Source organism: Dermacentor albipictus, chromosome 5, assembly GCF_038994185.2.
Source record: "Dermacentor albipictus isolate Rhodes 1998 colony chromosome 5, USDA_Dalb.pri_finalv2, whole genome shotgun sequence".
In the NCBI taxonomy this organism is placed as follows: domain Eukaryota; kingdom Metazoa; phylum Arthropoda; class Arachnida; order Ixodida; family Ixodidae; genus Dermacentor; species Dermacentor albipictus.
Genome location: NC_091825.1, coordinates 36,160,826 through 36,172,958, shown reverse-complemented (window position 1 = coordinate 36,172,958; position 12,133 = coordinate 36,160,826). Strand labels below are relative to the sequence as shown.

Genomic DNA, 12,133 nt, shown 5'->3' with positions numbered 1-12,133 from the left:
TGGATATATATCCAAACAGGCATGGTGTGGGTGCATGACATGCATGCATACATAACATGAATAATATGTCACGACATCAATGCCACGACAGAACTGGTATGAATACATGATGCCATGTGGGCCATTTCTTTAACTTTATAAATATAAGGACATGAATGACATTCAAGCATGACCTGACATGGATGACACAAATGTGAAGACATGAATGGCACGAATCTTGTGATATGAACAACAGACTGCACAATATGTCATGTGTGTCATGGCATGAATGACAAAAGATGCAAGCCCATGTCATGTCGTCACATCGATGATGTTACATGCTTGTCATGGCATGTATGTCATGACATAAATGGTATGAATGACATCATGCCTTCATTATCGTTTCATTAACTCAATATACATTATGTCTCAGCATTGCCATTTGTTGGGCGTGTTGGTAAACTGAAAGCATATTTAGCACCAGCAAAACAAGGACGGAAGGGAGATGACACCACAATGCGCTAACTTCAACAACTTGATTTTACTTCTGAAATTTGAAGGACTTCCGAGACATTATGCCTCAGAAGTCCTTCCCTGATTACAAACATGTAGACGAGTTCCTCGGGCGTCTGCATTTCCAGAAGTCCCTTTGAGATTTGCCTTGAGTTAGGCCGAGGACATCTAGCTCAAGACCAGCACAGGTAAATACGAGTGGACACTTGTTACTCCTCTTCATTCTGTACTGTATGTGTTGAACTCTTAGTGCTTATTGACCATTATTTTATAGGGTTTTCTGAACACCCATCTGGATCGCATTGTGATGTGCCTAGCCGAAGTGTGTGTATGTGACCGCCTCATCTGAAGAATATATTTAGTTGAGTTTTGACAACTCTGGACTCTGACTCTGTCTTTGGACCACAACTGGCATTTGCTGGCGCACCAGAAGGCCTCTTACTAATTGTCCATGCTTTCATGGGGTTATTTTTGGAAGGTGATAAGATGGCTATGGAACTGTGCATGGTGCTATCGCCTCACGAGGTGTGTGACAGCATCCGAGATCACAACAGCGCATGTCAGAGGCCATGCAAGCATGTTGCTTATTTGCCACAAGCTGCCACTAGATGGCACAAGTAACTGTCATGCCAACAATGGCATCATCATCATCATCATATCCCACCAGATCCCAATAATTGGATAACAAGGCACAGAAGATTCAGTGTGCTTCAACAGTATCAGCTGTGCCGAGGCAGCACATTGTCTAGCACGTTTAGCTGCATCATGGTTTCGGCGCACTAACAGTGCATTGCTGAACAATTGTGGCCATGAATTTTGAATGCACTTTGTTCAGTTCGTTTGAGACTTATTGAGAGATTCATGGTCATGGGCATTTTTAATGTATGGCATGGAAGACGACCTGCTTTGCAGAGTGCTGATGAACTGCATGACGAACTGGTGCAGGACAGGGGTAATTGGAGATTGCAGGGAGAGGCCTTCGTCCTGCAGTGGACATAAAATAGGTTGATGATGATGATGATGATGATGATGAATTGAATTCATCGAATGATGAGCACAATTGAATAAAATGTTCTTAACTGGCCACTGGCGGTTGTGTTATGCTGCACAAAAGCATGAGTGTGGTTCGAGGCTTCAGTTAGCAGTCATAAACCTGCGTCATGTAAGACCACTTCTGCTCTTTTGCATCTCAAATTTGCAGCACTCGGTGCTCGCCATGCATTGGTGGCTGTCTAAGTTAACTGGTATGAGGTCAAATACACTCGACCCTCGTAATAACGAAACTGGATATAATGAAGTAACGAAGTAATAACGAAGTAGTTGAAATTCTCCTTGAAATCTTCAGAGAAGCCCATGTATTCAAAACCTCATTTTAAAGAAGTAAAGTTGTCCGGCCAACGGATACAACGATCTAGATTGGTCTACAAAACCAAAAAATACCCAGCCATTGCGCACCAAGTACATTGCTTTCCGCGAGATTCAGCACTTGTTCACCGCAGCAGTTCATAACTGGCATGCCCCCACGTTGAATACGTTGTCGAGCAACACTGGTCTTTCTCATCGCTGCATCTAGCTGCGCACGTGCACTCAAGCAGCAGCTCACTATTGTACTTCCCCACTGACCTTTCTTTCTTGCATGTGCCCGGCTGCGCAGCTACACATGGTGGTGTGAAAGATTAGTGCATTCACTTCTACGTGGCATGCAGGCAGGCGCACCTTGGTGCGGCCTTCAAGATTTCACTGGTGCAATTCGGAGGGTCACGCGCAAGCCTGCATGGCTACGTGCGATGGTGGAAAGCATTAGCACATTCACTTCTCTATTACTTAACAGCACGCCGCGTAGGCAGCTACAGCTGCACTGGGATCAGAGACTGCCCCGGCGCAATCTCGGGGGTCACCACCAGGCCGTGCATTCACTTCTCCCCCATCTCCCTGCAGCACGCCACACAGACTGGCAGGTGGATGTGGCCTCCGAGATCGCATTGGCATCAGTGCGACCTCGGAGGCCATGAGCTGGTTGCGCCATGCTGCCGTGGAGAAACTCACTCACCGCCTCGATCACACAGAGGAGCACTGTGCTGTGTACCATGTGCTGCTCAACCACGATGAGCCAAGTGGACAGCAGATGCAAAAGACCATCACGACAGAACAGAAGGCAGCTATCTAAAGGCTGTTGCGTTGGGTGCTAAGAAGTCGCCTGATATGCAGAAGATTCTTTTGTTATCCTATTCAAATTTCGTTGCGTGCCTGGCCATGTAGCTAGCAGCTCTGCGGGCCATAATGCCGACTTCTTAAATACGTGTTTATAATTGTGCCCCTCATTGGGCATATATTGGAGTAAATGGCAACAATGGCTATAACAAAGTAATTTCTGCTCCCCCTTCAACTTTATTATAAGGAAGTTCAAGTGCATGTCCGCATTAACGAGCAGTTCGTGCCATTAAATAATGAATATGCCTGCCGAGGCTCGAGAACAAGTCGGAATTATCCAATTTTCTGACTCAACGAGCGTCAAATTAACAAGATTTTACTACCTCTATCCATTTTTGCAGCTGTGTTAACTATAATGCGCCATTGTTCTAGATTGCAACACGGTAGGACTAAAGCAGTCTACATAAAATTTATCACCCTGAGCATCTACGATGCATTTCTGGCCAGGCAGATGAGTGACATACATCCCCCTTTTGCCATAATGTCTGTGCTATGATATGGAAGACACTATCTGATATGCTCTTTAATGGCAACAGGCCGGAGGCCCTATCCATTAAAGGATCCTAGAACCATTAAAGGCGAGCGCTAGCGAGCCTCCAAATATTCATGGAAGAGAGTAATATTGTTCAAAACTCTTAAGTGCTGTTTCTATTCCTTTCTGTGTTCATAATTATTTGAACTTGTGACCTGACTTTGTGTTTTCTGTACTAAGTGTATGACAGCGGACTTCACGTTCCAGAGTGTCTTAAGTGACATCTGTTGTGATTTGAATTTATTATATGTGGGCTGACTGTGCATTCTAATGTGTTGCGAGTTGTCTTTTCTGAATTTATGTGAGATGACCTAATGTTTAAATTTCTTTTGATGTGATTAGTGTGGTGAAATGTTTCAGTGGATTTACATCACCCAACGGTCTCACTTTATTGTCGTTAACTTTCTTTTGTTAGGTGGTAGCTTGTTACGTCATATTTAGTACAGTAGAACCTTGTTCATGCATTCTGGAGAAGAAGAGGACAGAAAAAATGTACTAACCAGGAAAAAATACAACCCGAAGAATGTAAAAAAATGTCGGCATTAGTGTGTCACATCTACGCAATGCGAAGTGTCGCACGGAGAGTTGCGGTGCATCGAGCTGGTGGTGCTCCGGTGGCCCGAGACGTGTTTTGTTGTTTTCATATCGCGTGATGTTTTATGAGGGTGATGGAAAACCGAAACAAAATCGAGTTGGTGGGCGATGCCGGATGCCGCCAAAGCAAAATGTGATGCCCACATCGCGCCGCCTGCAGCAGGGAATGGCGGCACGTTTGGCTTATCGCCTACTAAAAGCTTGCAGTACACTACCAACAGCATTATGCACCACACACTGTAAAACAGATGGGTGAAGATGCTTATTACAATAGGTCTGGCGGCGATAGCTGCGAATGCAGCGGGCGACGACCCTGGCAGAGATTTGCTGGTTCTGGAATAAGAAACTGTGCGTGCCGTCATTTTCACATGAGACAGGTGGCTATATGCCATTCTTGATCGCAAGCGCCTCGCGCCTTTTCGTGTTCGTGTAGGATCTAGAAGCTGGAAAACATATGCTATCCCAGTCTGCAGCAGGGAACAGCAGCATGTTTCGATTATCACCTATTAAAACTGTGCGCTAAGCTTCTGACGACACCACGTGGTGTGAACCAGATAAACGAAGATACTTATCGCAATGGGATTGGTGACGATAGCTGTGAATGCCACGTGTGACGACCCCGGAGTAGATTTGCTGGTACCAAAATGAGAAACTGAGTGCGCAGACGTTTTCCTGTAAGACAGGCCGGTGATTTTTATGGTGAAGCTGCCGCAGCAAGCAGCTATATACTGTTCTCAATTGCGTGTGCCTTGCCCATCTTCTTGTTTACATGAAATCTAATGGCTGGAAAATCGTACCATCACAGTTTATCACAGTATTGTACCATCACAGTTTGGCGATGTACTGAACGTAGGTGGCAAGAAATCGTGTTTTCCAGAAACGTATGAACCAATAAAAAATGAGTCATCTAAAGTCAGGTAATTTCTTGTGTTCTCGATTGCGAATGTTGGTGCCAGGAAACTTACATTAAGGGAATGTATCAACGAGGTTCTGTTGTATAAACTTATTGTCTGAAAAAAAAGAGTAGCCAGTGTCACCTAAAGGCATGAATGCCTATGCCTAATATCATGCATTTAAATGCAAGAAAAAAGGAATAAAAAATTTGGTCAATTTTGCCGCAGGTATAGACTGGCAGTGTTTGGCACTGACAGGGCCGGCCTTCTTCAGCAGACCCCTCACCCTCCTTATCTCCCCTCACCCCTTTCTCGACTTCTTCTATATGAGAGTTGGCAAGCCTGGCTGTACTACCTAAAAAAAAAGTGCTGGCCTCGCACGTGTAAATACAGGATGACCTCCAAGATAGGCAGCATAACGGAATGTTATGCCACAAGATTTCGAAGCCATTCCAATACAAAAGCATGGTGTGAGCGGTGCCTGGAAGGTATTGCTCATGTGGGCAAGGTGACACACAGCACTGTCGAATTACAAAGAGGAAGGGGCCAGTCGCAAGGGCAGGGCAATCACCACATAATTTTAGCCATGCAAGAAACTTTCAATGAGGATAACTTCATCCAGTCAAAGCATTTTCAAAAATGTTTCATTGGAGAAGAATCTTGAGCAGATGCCTTTTAGCACCTGACACAGTCCATACTTCCTATGAAACGTGTTGCATGGCCGCCCTAAAGCAAAGCCAAGCCCTTGTAAAATCTGGAAACAAGACTTGCAAATTGATCCCTTGACCTATCTTCAGCCATTATCAATCAGGCTTTCAAGGCATCATCACCCGCAGACATCACATCAGAACAATCAACAAATAAAACATCATGCCAGCTGATATCTTTCACTTCGACATACCAAAATGCCAGAGGATATCTTTCAATTCAACATACCAACTGCTATTTACAAACTGTACCTGTAACAAACATGTCCTTTTGTTGTGAGCATGTGACAATGCTTAGTAGATAAAGATTTCCAAAAACTGTGTGCACTACATTTTTCTACATAAAGTCACCATCCAATTTTTCAGACACCCTAGGGACCACGAAAACGCATGAAAAATTGGGTGGTCTGAAAAAGTCAACGCGTACGTTTTACTACCCTCCAGGGCTAAAATCGCCACAGCCACCTCTGAGATAGCATTGAAGGCCTGGCAGTAGACATTTTAGACGTCTCGGTGCTCATACTGTGACAGGAGATGCCAGTGCGTGGGTATACAATTCACGCAGTGGCAGCAGTGGACGGCAGACTGAACGCGTTCTTAAAAAATTCCACACTTGTTCACAGGAAGCCGCTGGGATATCACGAAGGCCTTGAGGTATCATCGGAGCTGCACCTGCACTCGTGGCTGACAGCCGAAGAATCATCGTGCCAATCTTTGCATCTATAACTGCGGGCAAGCCACATGACCACACTCTGGTTACAAAAGGACGGACACCACCGGCTCTGCTGGCATTAACGCAGTGGCAGCAGTGGACGGCAGACTGAACGCGTTCTTAAAAAATTCTACACTTGTTCACAGGTTGGTGGTACTTTTAGCCTCTCTTGTAAGGACTGTAGATCTGATTGTGTCCACTGCTGCCACAGTGAAGTGTCTATTAGAGCATTCTTGGTGATCTCGGATATGGAAGAAAAAGAGTGTTTGACATGTCATAGTGCATTGCCTGAAGATGGCATGTATATAACATGCACTGGTTGCAAGTACTCGTACCATCTAGGGAAATGCTCGGGGGTGAAAACATCAAATTTCCGTGCCAAGGGTGACTCACTGAATTCTAGCTGGAACTGTGCAACATGTGAACTTGGAAAAAGATGTGGCAACACTGTAATACAAACACAAGACTTAAACATTCAGAAGAGATTGAAAGAGCTAGATGAAAAGATAACCCTCATGCTTCCCCTCGTGACTAAAGTTGACAATTTGACACAACTATTGAAAACAGTCCGTGACATTGAAACATCGATACAGCTCCTTTCTGACAAATATGACACAATATTAAGTAAGTTAGGCAAGCAAAACTCTCACATTGCAGTCTTGGAAAGTAGGGTCGAGGCCATAGCATCGGGAACGTCCGCAAGCACGAAGGAAGTCAAACTGCAGCTAAATGAGCTGGAACAGTACAGTCGCAGGCAAAACATGGAAGTACATGGCCTCGCAGTGGAGGCACACAAAGACCTGCTCGCAAAAATGAATGATCTTGCATGCAAACTTCAGTTACCGCTGCTTGAGAACAGTAACCTTGATGCGCTTCATAGGCTACCTGCACGAAAAGGAAAGAAGCCTATCCTTCTTGCTCGGTTTTCATCCGTCCTACATAAGGAATAGTGGATGCGCAATCGCTCGTGCCTTGAGAATGAAGCACCTCACGTGAAATTTTTGGACAACCTGACACCTTTTAACAAATGCCTTCTTTGGCTAGCAAGTGGAAAAGGCAGGGAAAAGAACTATCGGTTTGTGTGGCAAAAGAATGGTCACATATTTGCACGAAAAACTGAAGGCGTCGACGCGATTCGCATCCGCGATGAAAGTGACATTGATAACATGATATAATGTGCTATTCAGATAGTGTATATCTACTGTGAATGAAAGTTCGAATGGATAACAGTCGTTATCACAATGTTAACTCTTTTAAATGTATGAAGGTCTCAAAATCCGCATGCTTTTCCTTTTATCAACTGAATGCATGCGGTTTAAGAAACAAAGAAGAAGAAATTTATATTTTTGTGTTGTCATTGAACCATGAATTTGATGCGCTGGCTTTCACTAAAACCTGGTATACTGAATCGAATGATGTTGTTCGCTTTCCTGGTTATAGGTGTGAAGCACTGTTTGGGAAAACTAAAAAAGGGGGTGGTGTAGCTTTGTACATGAGAAACAGTTTTTCTTACGAAATAATTCCACAGTGCACAGTTTTGACCCCTTCCTATGAATCACTTCTTATTCAGACAAATGCATTCATCTTTGGCGTAATTTATCGGCCTCCTTCTGCGTCTCTTCAAGAGTTTTTCAACGTTTTAGAAATAGTATTGGGCGACCTCTCTTTACAAAGTAGACCTGTGGTAATAATGGGTGATTTTAATACAGTGAAAGCTCGTTAATTCGAACTTCAATAATTCGAATTTATGGATAATTCGAACTGTACGATTTGGTCCGGCCAAGCTCCATAGAAGTCTATGTATAAAAAAGTCCGTTAATTCGAACGCGAGAAGGTTCCCTCACAGATAATTCGAACTACGCTCGCCTGGCACACGGCCAGAGAAACGCGCCTACTGCCTACACACAAGGCTATATTGCCTCCGAAACGGAGAGAACGGCGAGAGAAGGCAAAATCGGACAAAAATCTAACCGACGCGGGGTCAGCCAGAAGGCAGCGGCGGCTGCCGCCTCTCCGTTCTACGTAACCTCCGAGACTTCTTGCCCGTTGCGAATCTCGGAGGCTTTGCAAATCTTGTACAGCTGTTAATGTTGTGCGGAGATGGCACGGCAAGCTCCAAAACACAGCGAATCAAGTACGTCGCAGCTGCGCTTGCAATCAAGAACCAACGAATCAGGGCCTTCGCCACCTTCACATGTTCAGCGTCTTTGTCTCGGCAGTCTTCATCGGTTGTGCACCTCTGTTTTCTGCTTAGGAGGTATCGGCCGTCGCGATTCATTGTGATGGTGTTAAGCCTCGGCTAACGTTCGTTTCGGTGGACATCGGTGGTGTGGCACAGTCGGACCCAGAGCTTCGACTTGAAGATGGCGTGTGCCCGCGGCACACGCCATCACTTTTTGACACGCCAAATTTCTGACATGCCCTACTGCTTCCAAATCGCAGTGTACTGTTGCCCTCCTTCACTTTCGTTAGTTCGAACTTTCGTTAATTCGAACTGAAGCGGTTTCCCCTTGCGGTTCGAATTAACGAGCTTTTACTGTATAAACCTACTAGAACAGTCAACATCTGTGAACGAATTTGTTGATATGATGTTGGCCAACGGCTTTTGCAATATAATCACAACGCCTACTCGTATCACAGGCTCCAGCGAAACACTTATTGGTCTATGCCTAACAAAGTGATATTCATGGTACCACTGCAGGAGTACTCCTGAGTGACATCAGTGATCACCTGTCAACCTTTTGCTTTATGGAAAGGTCAACTAAACAAATATTCGAACATACTTACCCACCAAATAGTTACCTCGTTATAAACCAAAACAAAATTGAATATTTTCATCAAATCATCTTATCTGTCGAATGGAGCCAATTGCAGTGTGACGAAGATCCTAATATTTTATACAGTTAAACCTGGATATAACGAAGTTGACAAAAGCTCGCAATTTTTCGTTACATACAGGTTTTCGTTACATGCAGGTTTCGCGTGAAGGATCGTACGAATGATGCAGAAACGAAACCAAATAGCTCAATATATCCGCAAAGGTGAACTCACCCTTCAAGCATTTATTTTACACCAAAAAACTGCGTAATTTCCGTTTGCTTCTTCGGCACAAGTGACGGCACAACACGCCGCTCCAAAGAAGCTAAATCGTGTAGAGCTCCTTCATCGTCGAGCGAGCCGACGAAACGGCGCATAACGTCCATTGCCTTCATCACCTCCTTTGCAGAAGGCACGTCACACGGATCTGGCTCACAGGCACCATCATCACCGCCATCGGGATTTTGCACGCTTTCAGCTACTGCTGCATCAGACATTTCTTCTGTAGCCACGGCGGCGTTGTCGGCAAACAAAAAGTCAGTCAGTTCAACGTCGTCGGGCACACCACCGTTAGTGCATAGCTCGTTCCACGCTTCGGCCACATCGGACGGAGTAGAAAGGTCTTCCTCCTCCTCCTCGTCGGCACCAGCCCGTGCGTTTTTGGCTATTCCGGCCTTTAAAAAGCAATTCGCGATAACTTCTGCCCTGACCTCTTGCCAGGAGGCAGCAAGCATCTCGACTGCTTGATAAATGTCGATCTTCATCTCCCGTTCCAGACGGATGTCGAGAAGTATCTTCTGGATTAGTCGGCGCCGGTAACAGCATTTAAAACTGTTAATGACCCCTTTGTCCAGGGGCTGTATTAGAGACGTGCAGTTGGCCGGGAAGTAATGCAGTTCGATGTTCGACAGCTGCAGGCCCTCGACGTGGTGCGCCGAGCAATTGTCCAGCAGTAGGCAAACTTTACGGCCTTGCCGCTTGACGTCCTGGTTAAATTCCTTCAACCACTCAGAAAATATTGGCCGAGTCATCCAAGCTTTGGAATTCGCCACATACTTCACGGGCATACGCTTCGTCCCCTTAAAACACCTGGGACGGGCACTTTTGCCGACAACTAGCGGGACTCGCTTGTCTGTGCCGTCGAGGTTGGCACACAGCAGAATCGTTATGCGGAGCTTGCTCTGCTTTCCACCGCGGCAGTCATCGCCTTTTAACGCTAGCGTGCGGCCCGGAAGCATCTGATAAAATAGAGCCGTCTCGTCGGCATTGTAGACATCAGCCGCCTCGAAGCGACTCAGGATTCCAGGCAGCTCGTCAGCCACCCACGAAGCAGCAGCATCGCTGTCTGCGGAGGCAGATTCGCCGCTGATTACTCTTCCGACGACACCATGCCGGCTCTTAAATCCCTGCAGCCACCCGTTGCTTGCCTTGAAATCATCATGGCCCAAGATACAGGCAAAATCCTTTGCCTTCTGTTGCAAGATCGCACCACTTATGGGTACATTTCTGGCTCTCGTGTCCAAAAACCACGTGAACACTGCCTTGTCCACATCAGTGTATGTGGACAGCTTCAGTCTTTTTTTCTTCGAGCTTGTTCCCGACTCCACTGCGTTTCTGATGCTGTGTTCCGCACTCAAAATCGTTGATAGTGTGCTCGCTGGAATGCTGAAACGGTCGGCAACGTCCTTCTTCTCGCCCGCGGAGACAGCATTTAAAATTGCGAGTTTGTCTTCAAAAGACAGAACTTTTCGTTTTCTGGCAGCAGAACTCATCACGACCAACCGACGACGTAGTTAGAAGCGGAGACGCACAACTACACGCCGACAGGCAGGCCTAGCACCTCCAAAACAAGTCGGACAAACCAGTACCAGGGCACAGTTGACACACGCACACGTGCAGAACGCAGGACAACACTCAAAATGGCGAATGCAACGCATCCACAGAGAAAGAAAAAAAAGTGACGCATGTCGTTCGTCATGGAGTGTCGTTCGTCATCGTCCCTCTCCCTTCCCGCGCCCTGGCAATAAAAGAACCGGCTATCAGCGTTGCTTTTCAAGTGAATTCTTACACATAAGTGCGTCTAAGCCGTTGAAACAAATAAAAATCACTAAATAAGAATGCTTGTCCTCAAATCCATACGAAACAAAATAAATCTGAAAGAGAAATTGGATGGATGGATGGATGGATGGATGGATGCTATGAGCGTCCCCTTTGGAACGGGGCGGTGGGTTGCGCCACCAAGCTCTTGCTACTATGCCGCGTAATATCCTACCTAGGTTAACCAATGAAAAAGGAAAAGAAAAAAAAAAACACTACGAACTACCACGTCCAAATTTGCTGATCCCCTATTGCGAACTGTGTTTTTGTACGTCTCCGTCTTTTGTCGTTTCCCTACTTTTCTTCCACCAATCCTCCAATCGCCTCTTACTAATGTCTATTGCGGACCTGTTTGCTTTACCACTGCTCCCGCTGAACCCAAGGGCTTCAAGGAGGCCAGTGGTGCCTAAATCGACCGCTGGGTAGACGTCTTCACATTCTAATAAAATATGCTCCGTCGTTTCCCTAGCTTTACCGCAGCAAGCACATGCTTCTTCTTCCTTCTTATATCTCGCTTTATAGGTGCGTGTTCTAAGGCATCCCGATCTCGCTTCGAAAAGTAATGAGCTTCCCTTTGAGTTATCATAAATGGTTTCTTTCCTGATTTCGTTTTTTCCTCTTAAGTAGTTACTCATGGCAGGTTTCTTTTCCATTGCCGCCACCCATGAGATTAATTCAGCCTCTCTGACTTTCTGCTTGACCTTCTTTGTTGCTGTGTTGCCCACCCCACAGGCCGCATACTTGCTGGTAAGCTTCCTAGTTCTTTTCCTCCACTGTGAATCAATGTTTTGCCTGTACAGGTACCTGAACACTCTCCCAGCCCATTTACTTTCTTCCATATTTCTCAGCCGTTCTTCATACTCAATTTTGCTGCGAGCTTCGCTCACTTCAAAACTAGTCCAGCCCATATCCCCCTGCACAGCTTCATTTGTGGTCTTCCCGTGAGCGCCCAATGCGAGGCGACCCACTGACCTTTGGTTTCCGTCGAGCCCTGATTGTACCCCTGATTTAAAGCAAACAACCGCATTTCCAAAAGTAAGTCCTGGAACCATTACCCCTTTCCACATACCTCGGAGGA

The 12,133-nt window shown here is 45.8% G+C and overlaps 1 protein-coding gene across 2 annotated transcripts in view; it reads right to left on the bottom strand.

The window, feature by feature from the left end:
- Window positions 1–12,133, bottom strand: part of Lkb1 (Lkb1 kinase) — a 95,931-nt gene that overhangs the window by 53,261 nt on the left and 30,537 nt on the right. The gene's annotated exons all lie outside the window — the stretch shown is intronic.